Source organism: Giraffa tippelskirchi, chromosome 4 (genome assembly GCF_054371585.1).
Source record: "Giraffa tippelskirchi isolate mGirTip1 chromosome 4, T2T-mGirTip1v1.2.pri, whole genome shotgun sequence".
NCBI classification, from domain to species: domain Eukaryota; kingdom Metazoa; phylum Chordata; class Mammalia; order Artiodactyla; family Giraffidae; genus Giraffa; species Giraffa tippelskirchi.
Window position 1 is genome coordinate 172,540,893 of NC_137278.1, and position 13,518 is coordinate 172,554,410.

At 44.9% G+C, this 13,518-nt stretch overlaps 1 long non-coding RNA gene across 1 annotated transcript; it reads right to left on the reverse strand.

The window, feature by feature from the left end:
- Positions 1-900: 900 nt before the first annotated feature.
- LOC145545995 (uncharacterized) lies at positions 901-4,497 on the reverse strand. The gene is made up of 4 exons (XR_014082401.1): positions 4,104-4,497; positions 3,946-4,014; positions 3,061-3,430; positions 901-2,216 (listed from the first exon to the last, which is right to left on the reverse strand). It is a non-coding gene; the product is annotated as an uncharacterized LOC145545995 (long non-coding RNA).
- Between the last annotated feature and the right edge of the window lie 9,021 nt (positions 4,498-13,518).

Genomic DNA, 13,518 nt, shown 5'->3' on the forward strand with positions numbered 1-13,518 from the left:
AGAACAGACTTATGGACATGGGGAGAGGGGAGGAGAGGGTGAGATGTATGGAAAGAGTAATATGGAAACTTACATTACCATACATAAAATATATAACCAATGGGAATTTGCTATATGGCTCAGGAAACTCAAACCGGGGCTCTGTATCAACCTAGAGGGGTGGGATGGGGAGGGAGATGGGAGGAAGGGTCAAAAGGGAGGGGATATATGTATACCTATGGCTGATTCATGTTGAGATTTGACAGAAAACAACAAAATTTTGTAAAGCAACTATCCTTCAATAAAAAAATAAGAACAAAGAAAGACTCCTTGGGGAGGAAAAGCATTTTTAAACATGACACAAAAATATTAACCATAAAGGAAAAATTTGTAAATTGAGCTTTGTAATAATTAAGAACTTATATTCAGCCAAAGACACCATTAAGAGAAAGAAAAGCCAATACACAGATGCAGAGAAGATAATTCAATACCTATATCTGACAAAAGACTAGTATCCAGTACATATAAAGAACTTCTACAAATCAATAAGAAAAAAATCACAATTTTTTAGTAGGCAAAGATATGAAGAGGCAGTTCACAAAAGGGAACATCAAAATGACCAATATGCATAAAAAGATACTCTACATTAGCAGCTATCTGAGATATATGCAAAAGGAAACCACAATAAGCTACCATTCACACCCAAAGGAATGGTCAAAATGTGAAAGTCTGATAGTATCAAATATTTCCCAGAAGGATGAAGATCAACTCTCCCACATAGCCAGTGGGACTGTCAGTGGTTCACCTTGTTTGAAGAACTATTCGGCAGTTTCTCACAAGGCTACACCCATTCTATTACCCAGCCATTCCACTCCAAGGGATTTACCCAAGAGAAGTGAAAACACGTGTCCACACAGAGACTTGACATAAATTCTCATTGCAGCTTTATTCATTATGCTATGAACAGAAAACAGCACAAATGTCCATCAACAAGTGAAAGAATAAGCAAATGGTGGTGTGTTTCCCCACCATAGAGCATTTCAGTTCAGTTCTGTTGCTCAGTCGTGTCCGACTCTTTGCAACCCCATGAACCACACCACGCCAAGCCTCCCTGTCCATCACCAACTCCTGGAGTCCACCCACACCCATGTCCATCGACTCAGTGATGCCATCCAACCATCTTATCCTCTGTCTTCCCCTTCTCCTTCTGCCCTCAATCTTTCCCAGCATCAGGGTCTTTTCCAATGAGTCAGCTCTTCGCATGAGGTGACCAAAGTATTGGAGTTTCAGCTTCAACATCAGTCCTTCCAATGAACACCCAGGACTGATCTCCTTTAGGATGGACTGGTTGGATCTCCTTGCAGTTCAAGGGACTCTCAAGAGTCTTCTCCAACACTACAGTTCAGAAGCATCCATTCTTCGGCACTCAGCATACCATAGAGCATTACTTAGTAATAAAAAAGAATTGGCTGCTGATATATGTGCCACAACCTGGATGAATCTCACAGGCATTACACGAAGTCCAACAGGTCAAAAGCAAGAAAACATGTTGTATGACTCTGTTCAAATGAAGGGTAAGAACAGGCAAAACCAGTCTCTAGTGACAGAAATCAGGGTAGTGATTACCTTGGGGGAGAAAGGGTTGGTGACTGGGAGAGACACACGAGGGAGCCTTCTGGGAGGCTGGGCATGTTTGATCCACATATGTAAATCTGTAAAACTATACATTTAGAATCCATGCATTTAATTTCCTTTCCTGTATGTAAATCATACCTCAATATTCTCTTAAGTTAAAATAAATGAGGAAATTAGGACCTGGTGCTTTCAAGACACAGTTGAGCTTCCCTCCCCACAGTCCTGGATGCCTATCTCTTGACATCCTTTATATAAGAGAGAGATAAGCCTCAATCTGGTATAAGCCACTGTCATTTCCAGTCTCTATGATTGGCAATACAAAGCAATCCCTAACTAAAACACAAAAGCCTTGTGAGGTAGATATTATGGTGCAACCTCCACCTCTTGCACCCCCATTTTCCAGGTGCACCCCCAGCCTCCTGTCAGATTTTGCAAGACACCAGCACTCAAATCCCAGCTCCCAGATGCAGTGAATCAGCCTTGGCCTGAACTGGAGGGGGCCTCACCAACCAGTGTCGGTGGCGCTCCAAGCTGATCACTGCGTCTGGAGCCGTTGACACAAGTATAGGTGAGACAGCAAGGTGCTGGGCTGAACATCATACCTGTTGCAGAAATAAAGGAAAAGCTGGGGAATATTTGCATATCACAAAGAGAAAATACACGAAACAAATACTAGCCACATGGGGTAAAAGTCTGTTTCAGACTTGTCTTCCCCTGTCTTTGCCATGTGAAACTAGGGTTTGTGGGTCTCCTGCAAGAGGAAAGAAAGTGTTAGTAGCTCAGTCTTGTCTGACTCCTTGCGACCCCATGGACTGTAGCCCACCAGGCTCTTCTGTCCACAGAATTCTCCAGGCAAGAATATTAGAGTGGGTTGCCATTTCCTACTCCAGTGGATCTTCCTGACCCAGGAATCGAACCCAGGCCGGGTCTCCCGCATTGCTTTCAGATTCTTTACCATCTGAGCCACCATGCAGGAAGGAACAGCATTAAACCCACACTGAGACCACCCTATAGGGCTGTCCTACAACTCATGACCTAATGGCTGGGTAGTGGGCAAGGGTACCAGCCAGCCTGGGTTCAAATTCCCACTCCATGAACTGTGTGATCTCAAGGCAAATTCTTTACCCTCTTTGTACGTTAGTTTCTTCATCTCTAAAATGGGCACCCTGGAAGTCCAGTGGTTAAGACTCCATGCTTCCAATGCAGGGAGTGAGGGTTCTATCCTCAGTCATGGAACTAAGATCCCACATGCCATGCAGCACAACCAAAAAATAAAATAAAATGGGCATCATAAAGTGGCTTTGAGGGTTTCAAGAGCTTACCTGGGAAGAGCTTGGTGCCTGGTATGTAGGAGGAGCTATTAAGTATTAGCCATTGTTGACATGTTTCTGCTGAGAATTCTCTTCCTTTATCACGTATTTGTTATAGGAAACTGAATTTACTCACCAGTTTTGGAACATTTCATCAGTGGACTTCACACTTGCTGCTTCTGATCATAATTAATCCTGTGTAGAGTCTCCTGGCACCAGGAGGAGCAACCCAAAGCTTTTCCTCTTGCTTAGGTTTACGCAGGTAAAACTAAGTGGTGATTATACGCAATTCATTTCTCAAACACAAGGTCAAGAATCTCAATTTGTCCCATGTCATCAAGGCAGCACCAGGAAGCACCCTACATCCCAAGCCATCTCCCCTCTGACACTGACTGAAATGCCACCATTAGCACCAGAGAACCCCTAAGAGGAGAAGCAATTTAGGAGCAGAGTGACTTCATCTTCGTGTAAATGCACATATCCAGGTCAGCCAGGGGGAGCGAATCCTGGTAAGGAAAGGGAGGGAAGGAAACACCATGGGCAAATTTTTGGACCTTTTTGGGGGTAGTTGAAGATTCTCCAACCCCTAAAGGTTGTGAGCTCAGTCTCACCCACCTATACAAGTACACACACAAACACACACACACAGATAATCGCTTTACCCCAGCAGTAGGGGCTTAAGCGGCTATCTGGGCTAGCACCATCCTGCCCCCAGCTGCACCAGCACCTCTGCCCAAGGTGGGGTTCCCAGAGGCTCAGCAAGGGAACCTTGCAACTGGAAGCTAAGTCCCACAGAGCCAGCTGCTAGCAGTGGTAACGTGCAACCGGCTCTCTCTGTCACACACACTCACATGCAGACACACAGTCGGAGACAAAACACCAGACACAGACGCACACTGAACTGGCCTCCCAAAGGCAAAACAAATCAGGTGAGACCACACGGAATCATCCTGTCTCAGAGAAAGCCACAGCTGCACACTCCCATAAACAAGCGGGACTAGCACACAGAGAAAACACTCACCCACAGACTGCTCCCTGGGGTCTCTCTGCCCTGTGCCCAGCTAGCATTTGGCCCTCAGTCTTCTTCTCCCTGGGAGACAGACTTAATCAGCGTTCCCTGTCCTCCCCCATCCCCTTTCCCAAGTACGCGGGCTCCCCAGGAATGTCACCCTCGCACACCTCCACTCCCAGGGGCTGCAGACAGTAGGTGTTTGGCTGCACGCCTCCCCCTCCCCCTTGCCTGGGGTTCACGCCTCAGCTCCCCTCCTCCGTGGAGCTGGCGGCTCTTCTCATTTTCCAGCGAGTGCGTGAAAACACAGATTAGAGCAATTAGAGAAAAGTCATTGCAGGGCAAGCAAGGCAGGAGCCACCACCGCACCTGATTGCCAGCTCCAGCAAGGCGTGGTGAAGCACAGACTTACTCACACAGATTACAAATTGCAGCAAATCCCAAAGCAGGAAGAAACAGAGAAGAGGGGCTCCAAGTTCCATTTTAGATTCTCCTGTTGCTCTTCAAACATATTCTTTGCTGTTTGCAGCAGTTTTCACAGCCACGCTCCCAAGAGAGGCAGGTAGGGCAGAGATTATTTCAGCTCCATTTTATAGAAGGGAAAACTGAGGCCCAGGGGAAGAACAGTTGTAGAAAGCCCCATTCACCTGGACTGGTCTTCCTGGCTGTAGGTGGGGATCAGGGTGGCCCCAGTCCCCAGGAGAGGCCCCCTTGGTCCCCATCAGCCTTCTCCTCCCCTTGGAAAGAATCAGCAGAGGGTTGAGGTGGAGGACAGGTTCCAGATCAGCTGTAGGTGCGCTGTCTGGTGCTTATGATGGGCTGCACATGGGGTGTGCACACGTATCTGCACATGGGGTGGCCTTACCCTTCACCAGATGGCAGGATGGTTTCATCGAGGGCCACTGTCGCCAGCTGCTCCTGTGTAAATAGGTGTACTGTGTGCTCTTTCCCCCTGTCAGGGAAGAGGGGAAATTTCCTAGAATCTGAGTGCAGGGGCCCCATTTCCATGCCTCCTTATCCCATAAGGCTCTTCAAAAGCCCAGCCTGGTGCCCCTCAGCAGCATGCCAGCCATCCTCCCCTTCCAGCCAGGCCCACCTTGCCCTGGCCCTGGCCTGGGTGAGAAGCCAGCAGTGAGGCAGGAGTGCCCCCTGGTGGTGACGGCCTACACTACCCACTGGGACTCCACCCCCAGGTCTAGCATCAGGGCCTGACTGCTTTGGGTGGGGAGGGCTCCATTCTGGTTCCAGCAGCAGGGAGTGTGGGAGGCTCCTGGGTGACTGATGGACACTAGGCATGGTCAAGCAAGAAGGCAGGGGAGGATGCCCAGTATCAAGCATGGCCCATCAGAGAAGCTCAGGAAATATGGGATGGATGGATAAAAGAATGAGTGAACAAATACAGAAGTGAATTGTTTCCTAAAAGGTGGTATGAATATCACAAGTAATATACAAGGGATCTTTTAGTCATTAGTTTACTTTTTAGATAATAGTATATCTTTTAGGTAATTCTTATTTAGAATTATGTGCCTATGTTGAAGTATGATAGATTTAATAGATCTGGCCCATCAAATCCATTACATAAACTTTCTGTTTAAAACAAATGTCTTGGGACTTCCCTGCCAGTCCAGTGGTCTAGGATTTCCCCTTCCAATGCAGGAGTGAGAGTTCAATCCCTGGTCTTGGAGCTGAGATCTCACATGCCTTGTGGCCAAAAAGCCAAAACATAAAACAGAAGCAATATTGTAACAAATTCAGTAAAGACTTTTTAAATAGTCGACATTAAAAAAATTTTGTAAATTCACCCCAAAATGTCTTTAGGTGCAAAAAAAAAATTAGGCAAGTAACATATAGGTATTGTCAGGACCTAGCATAGAAGGTTCAATAAAAGTTCGTGTGACAAATGAATGAGGAGATGACCAGCAGGTGATGATGGTCTTTGTAAAGTAGAAACAGATGGTCCCAAACTTTGCTGTAAACTGAACTCGCCTGGGGAGGTTTTTTTAAAAAAAATATCTCTGGGAAGCTATGTGTCTGTGAATCTCAGGTGTCTGAGGAAAAAGCCAGTGTGTTCTGGACAGCTCCCAGAGGAGGGGAAAACCCCAAAGCACCCAATTTAGGTGACTTCTAAGATGTATCATGGCTTCGCTGCCATTTGAGATAATGCAACTGTCATCATTGGAGGAATCAGCAGTGCTTGGGCGATCCGGGGTTCCTTTGTTGGATAAGAGGTTGGACTGGATGAACTTGAAGGCATCATGCAAGGAAAGAGAAGTGAGTTATTATTTACGTAAACTAGTTTCTACATTGACACACAGTACAAAGTGAATTGTGCATTTACTATGGTTTTAACATACTAAGTATTTCTTATTTATTCATGCTGCACATCAAGTATTATTTGACATATACCTTTATCATCAGTTAATATAAATATTATATTACTTGCCATGAAGAGCATATAGAATTTGCATCCTGAGTTGATTTATTAATACATATTAGTTCTTCATTTACAGGAGTTTTCACCTCTGAAAAAAGTCCCCTTCTTCTTAAAAACTGTAATTATGAACATATATAATATATTATAGTTAATGTGGCCACAGTCTGTTTATCTGTTTTAATTGGATCCTGGCTTGATCACAACAATCTTCAGTTACTTTCTTAATTAGAAGCCAGAGGAGTGAGGGGTTTGGCGTTGGCTATGGAAAGCATGCTGTTTGTTTCTAAATCCACATATCACCTAAAATGTGCAGGTTGAGTTAATATTTGATGTGTGAGTTGTTCCATGATCTTGTTAGATACCAGTGACAACAGAAAAGAGTTTCCAGGCATGAATTTTCATGGCTATACCTCTGGGGGAAAAATGGATAAAAATAAGTTGTATCCTATTTGGAAAGATTGGCATACATATTGATATTGAGTCTGATTTTTTAAATATCATTTTAATAGTATTAAAAAGCAGTTTTTTAACTTTGAATAGATTTTTAAAACATAAAACATGAATAGATTTGTCATAGCACAGGGTCAAAAATCACTGTTGATGGCAAGTTATTTGATATTAATTCCATTTTATGAACAAATGCAATTAAGTTGCAAATCCCTTAACAGAGGGCAGTGTTAGGCCAACATTTTAATCGGTATTAGGAAATGTCAGATTAGCATCCCCAAGGAAGAAGAAATCTTTGAAATAATGCTGAAAACTTACGTGTTAGTTTTAAAGCTGCACCTTACTCTCCTACATAGCTACAGGAACTATAAACTGGTGCATACTCTCTCAAGGGCAATTGGACATCATCTACCAAACTGACACATGCAGCTTCTCTTTAATTCACCAATCCTACTGCAAGGATTTTTCTTCCAATATATTCACACCTGAGCATGATAATATGTGTAGGAGAAAATTCATTATTGCATTGCTTGAACAACACATGATTGGAAACAACCTGAATAGCCATCAATAGAGGACTGGTTAGTAAAAGAACTGTATAAGTATAACTCTTCTTTGAAATACTACATGACTGCAAAAAAGAATGAGATCTCATCAACAAGAACAACAAAAAACAACCCAATTAAAAAGTGGGCAAAGGACTTGAAAAGACATTTCTCCAAAGAAGATATACAAATGGCAACAGACATATTAAAAGATGCTCAAAATCACTAACCATTAGGGAAATGTAAATCAAAACCACAGGGAGATGATTCATACCCATTGACGAGACTTCATACTCATTAGGGTGTCTGTTACTTAAAACACACACACAGAAAACATGCTGGTGAGGATATGGAGAAATTTGAACCCTTGTGCTTTGCTGGTGGGAATGTAAAATGGGGTGGCTGGTTTGGAAAACAGTATGTCAGTTCTTCAGAAAAAAAGGTGCACAGAATTACCATATGATTCAGGAATTGCCCTCCTGGGTATATTCCCAAACGAATTCAAAGCAGACATGCAAACAGATATTTGTACACCAGCATTCACAGCAGCATTGTTCACAATAGTCAAAAGATGGAAGCAACCCAAGTGTCCATGGATGGATGAAGGGATAAACAAAATGTGACATATATAGGCAAAGGAATAATATGCAGCTATGAAAAGGAATGGAGTTCTGAAGCATGCTACAATATGGAAGACCATTACAAAAAAGTTTTTGTGGTGGTTGTACAACATTGTGAATGTAATTAATATCACTGAAGTACACTTAAATGGTTCCAATGGAAAATTTCATATTATATATTTTAACACATTTTTAAAATTAATGTAATTTCTTAAAGGCAAGGGTAGGGCCAGCCCTCTCGTTGAATATGAACTGGCCTTGGTTGATGATGCTAGACTTTCTAAGCCAGATGATAAGAGGCAACCCACCTTACTCTCTTGGCTGGAAGCCCTGAGCCAGCATGTAAGAAGTCCAGCCACCCTGCAACGTCGTATCAGAGAGACCTCATAGAGAGAATAACAATAGCAATTTGAGTCTTCCCCACCCAGGCATCAGATGTCAGAGCCTTCAGATGATCCAACCCCTACTGGAGCGGCCCCAGTGGACACCAAGCAGGGCAGAGATGAACTTTCCCACCAAACCTGCCCAAATCACAGATGCATGAGCAAAATAAGTGGTGTCACTGCTTTAAGCCACTACATTTTGGGGTAGTTTGTTTTGCAGCAATGGGTAAATGGCACAGTAAACATATTACTAATGTATTAGAATTTATTTCAATTTAATTTAAAAATAATCAGATACAAATAAAACAGATTTGAACTACATAAATGTCTCTTGCAAACCAACTGGTAAATTGGATGTTTTCAGTCTCACGATCTGTATCCTGCTTCTCTAAAACCATTAAAGATGCAGATCTGCTTGCACCCAAATACTGAACAAAGCTGGGGTGGGGGAGGGTCAATGGGCAGGAGAGAGGGGAACACAGATCCATCTGGAGACTTTTCCAAGAAGGCCAGGATATGGGTGGGAGAGAGAAAGGTCACTGGAGCTATGTAGCATGAAGGGACAGGTTTCTGACCCAGCAGGGCCAAATTAAAGATAAAAATTAAAGACAAACAAACAGCAGGTCCTTGAAATAAAATCCAGAAGGTGGAGTTAAGAGTGACATAGATCACGCAAGACAGGGTTTCAGAAGGCTTGAGAAAGAGGTTAGCCAGACAAAGCCTGAGAATTTTAGACCAGGACCATTGAGAGGCTAAAGGTTTACTCATTAAGCTTAGAAGAATTTAAAAATAAATCCATAATGTGTCCTCCAAAGATCCCCCACTGGCTCCTTCCTGTATGTGGCCCTCATCACTCCATCAGTTTCTAGAACTCCTGTTTGTTTACTTGTTTGCTGTATCTCCCTGTATTAGTATTAGTCAGGATAGGCTGGGGCTTCCTGGATGGCTTCACCTGTAATGCAGGAGATGTGAGAGACGTGGTTTTGATCCCTGGGTTGGGAAGATCCTCTGGAGGAGGATTCAGTATTCTTGCCTGAAAAAAATCCCATGGACAAAGGAGCTTGGCAGGCCACAAAGAGTCAGACATGACTGAGCACAGACAGAGAACACAGAGAGGCTAAGTGCTGTGACAAACACCCCAAGACCCCAACTCAATACCAGTTTGTTTCTGCTTCTTCTAACAATTCAGTGCAGCTGTTTAATGGAGAGACTTCCACAAAGAGATTCTGGGACCTGGGCTCCTCCCATCTCCAGGCTCCTATAACCCATAGTCCTCTTCATCCAGCCAGCAATGAGGACAGAGAGAGATCATCTCGTAGGAGAGAATTTTATGGGCCAGGCCTGCAAGTGGGACACGTCCATCAGCCAGAACTCAGTCATATGGCTGGCCTCTCACTATAAGGGAGGCTGGAAATGTCATCTCACTGGAAGCCAGGAGTATTACCCTCCACCCCAGTTTACACCCCTTGCATGCCATCTCTCATGCACCTTGACTCTCAAGCATCTTCACAGTGACTGTCAGCACATCTGGCATAAATGTAACGTGAATGAATGAATATGAATCTATGAGTGAATGAATGGTGCTGGGGCTGTGCCCCTGGAACTGGGCTGATGGAAGGATGTAATCACTCCCACTTCTCAGATTAGGAAACTGAGGCTCTGAAAGCTAAACAGCAGGCACAAGGCCACACATCTAGTCAGTGCTAGAGCAAGGTCTCAAATCCAAAAAGCCTTTTCTGCCACATGTCTGTTCTCTCCACTCCCCAGGCTGCCTCTCCAGTAAGCACACTCGCTGACTCTGGGTCTGGTTATCTTCAAGGCTGCTCTCCTTTCTAACAGTCAATGAACCATATTTGAAAAGCTGTGGGTTCCTTGGGGAGGCAGCTGTATCTCGCTCATCCTTAGGTGCCCCCTGGCTACCAGCACAGCCCTTGAACACAGTAGGTGCTCAAACCACCTTTGGGGGATTAATTTGTTCACACTGGCTCAGGCTTCATGCTTTGCTGCTTGCACAGTATGAGGGTCGCTTACAACTTGTAAAAGAAATGGAGGGGATATTCATTGTCCTGCCTCTCCCTGTGCAGTCAGAGCTGTCTCCCACAGCAGGACCATTGCCCACCCCAAAACTCGCTCCTGAAGCACAGAGGGCCGTGTCACATGAGGGCCAAGGCCACAGATGTCTCATGGCCCCCATCAGGGTTACACCATTAACTCCTGTCACGTACACACATAGAATGACCTTGCCCCAGAGCTGGTCCCAGGAAAGAGAGGAGATAGGGGCAGCGGTGTGTGGTTCTGTCCATGGTGCTGAACTCACCTCAAATCCCACCTTGTTTGCTAAGCCAGGAACTACTTAGATCCTCTCAGGAACCAGGTAAAAACACAGATTCCTTGGCCCCTTCTTTGGAGATGTGAGTTCCAAGGATCTAAGACGGGGCCTTGTAATCTGTTTTTACCAAGCACCTGTGATTCTAATACAGCCAGTTTGGTACTAGCCTGAGGTTGACTCACTTACCTAGTCTTTGGTCTGCATGAAGTGCCTGCTATGTGTCCAGCACTGTGCCAGATAATATGAGGCAGAGAGATGCATTGTGCAGGGTCTCTGCCCTGGGGAGAATTTACACAGTCATTCAGGAGGAGATGTGGGAAGGAACGAGGGTGAGAACTCCCTGTATTTTATGTGGACACAGTGCTAGGTACATACATACTTCACCTTTACCCTGCAAGGTGAGATAAGTAGGCACATGAAGACAGTAGTACTCACAACCATAACTAACATTTTCACTTTCCTTCGGGTCTCCCTAGACTTATCTGCAGGGTAGGATGTGACGCATTTCATTCAGTCTGACATCTTCCTGGCTCCAGACGGAGACCTTCCTGATTTCTGCTGCCCCTAGAATTGAGTCCTCCTTCTTCTGCCCTATGGTCACATTTCATCATCAATTACATGGTAAGCCATGCTTTTAATATTGCTCCAACTGGGATTCGAGCTCCCTTTTGAGAGTAGGGCTTACACCTGATTCCTCTGTGTAATCTCTAACACAGGGACCCCAGACACTCCCACCAGAGGAGTTGAGCAGTAAACTCTTATTGGATGGATGACTAGGGGAAGTGGTAAGTGATGGCTGTGATTGTCACTGTGACTGCCCAAGGAACGTGCTGCTGGGTTATGAAGCAGCTGGGACCAGTGCTCAGAACCAAAGAAATCAGGATGGGCCTCAGAGAAACCAGGAAACAGGCAAAATGCAAATCAGGAAGGGGCCAGCTTCCAGTCAAGGTCTGCCTCTCCTTCCTCTGGGTGTTTGGGGAGAACAGGAAGTAGAGTCAGGACAGCAGTGTCTGATGAGAACAGATGTTCTCTGGGCCTGAATGTGGGGCATGGAGGAAGGGGGAGGGGAGGGAGAAAGTTAAAAAAGGGAAAGGGGAGGGCCATAACCAGCAAAATAGAATATCCACGGCCCTCTTATTTATTTAATTTTACTTTTTATGATGGAAAATTTCAAACACACACTCAAGGAAAGGAAATAGCAAGAATGAACCCCTGTGTGCCCACCACCCTACTTCAACAACTATCCCCACTTTAACATCCTTATTTCATTCCTTGCCCCCAAGCATCTCTTTAAAAAAAATTATGGACAATATATCATTTCACCAAAATATATTTCAGAATGCATCTCTCACATATTAGAATATTTCTGAAAAAGTAACCTCATTATCACACTTAATAAAATTAACAATTTCTTAAGACTATCTAATATGAAGTCCATTTTCAAATTTCCTTATTTTTCTCAAAAAATGTCTTTTTAGGATCCATTTATTTGAACCAGGATCTTAACAAGATCCAGGCACTGTATTTTGTTGCTATGACTCTTAAATCTATTTTAATGTCTAACATTCCTTCCTCCTTCCTTTTTTATGGTATTTTAGTTGTTGAAGAAACCAGGTCTTTGTCTGTAGAATTGTCCCCATTGTTGATTTGCTTGGTTGAACCCTCATGGTGTCATTTAACATGTTCTACTGTGCCCTCCCCCATTTCCTGGAGACTGATTTTTAGATCGAGAGGGTTGATATGTGGGGTCAATTACTTTGGCAAGTAGACTTCCTGGGTGAAGCTGCGTCCTTCCTAGTGCACCATATCAAGAGTACTTAAGGTCAGATTTTTTCCTTTGTGCATGATACTAAAAAAATGGTCAATGTTACCAACTTGATCTTTCCATTATAAAGCTTCCCCATCATCTTATCCCCAAGGGGTTTTAGCACCTTTCATAGAATCTTCAAACTGACAAGCTGGAAGAGCTCTGAGAAGCTCACTCACCCATTTTTCAACTCATCTCACAAATATTGGTTGAGTGTGTGCCAGGTAGCAAGTAGCAGTGAGCAAAACCAACACAATCCCTGGGATTGCAGAGCCAACAGTCAGACAGGGGCGAGCAACAAATACATGAGCAAGCAGATGCACCAACAAGAGATGTGCCTGAGAGGTTTAGAGCCACCTGGAGAGCTACCCCAGAGGGAAGTGATGGCGCTCAGGCAGCCACTTTGTGGTGGGTGATCAAGAAAAGCCTCCCTAGGAGAGGATGTTGGGGCTTGACAAGAGCTATCCAGCCGTGCAGAGTTGGGAGACCATTCCAGGGAGAGCTGGGGCAGACAGAGAAACTGCACACCCATGAGGAGTAACGAGGAGCAAGGGGGAGGGGGGTCTGAGGGGAGGCCAGCAAGGAGGCTGCTATGGTAACGCCCTTTTCACCCCGTTTTACAGCTGAGAACACTGAGCTCAGGGAGATACGTAGAGGTCACTCTATTTCACAGGTGAGGCCAGTGAATGGTGAAGTCAGCTGCCCACGGACTGAGAGGCAGAGGGAGAAAGCAGGGTCAAGCGCAGCCTGAGGAGGCTCTCCCACCCTCCATGGTTGTCCTGCACTGATGACCACTGTGGAGTCTCAAACCTTGGCCTTGGCTCCTAAAAGCCCCATGACCTGGACCAAGGGCCTTCTCCCTCTCTGAGCCTCAGTTTCCTAACCTGTAAAATGGGAATGATCTTTGCCTGAGGGGTACGGCAAGGCCAAGACAAGGTGGTTCAACCTTGCCTCCCCACCACGCTCCCAGCCCCTGCCTGTGGAGCCCGCACAGGTCACCCTAGCACAGCCTACAGGCAG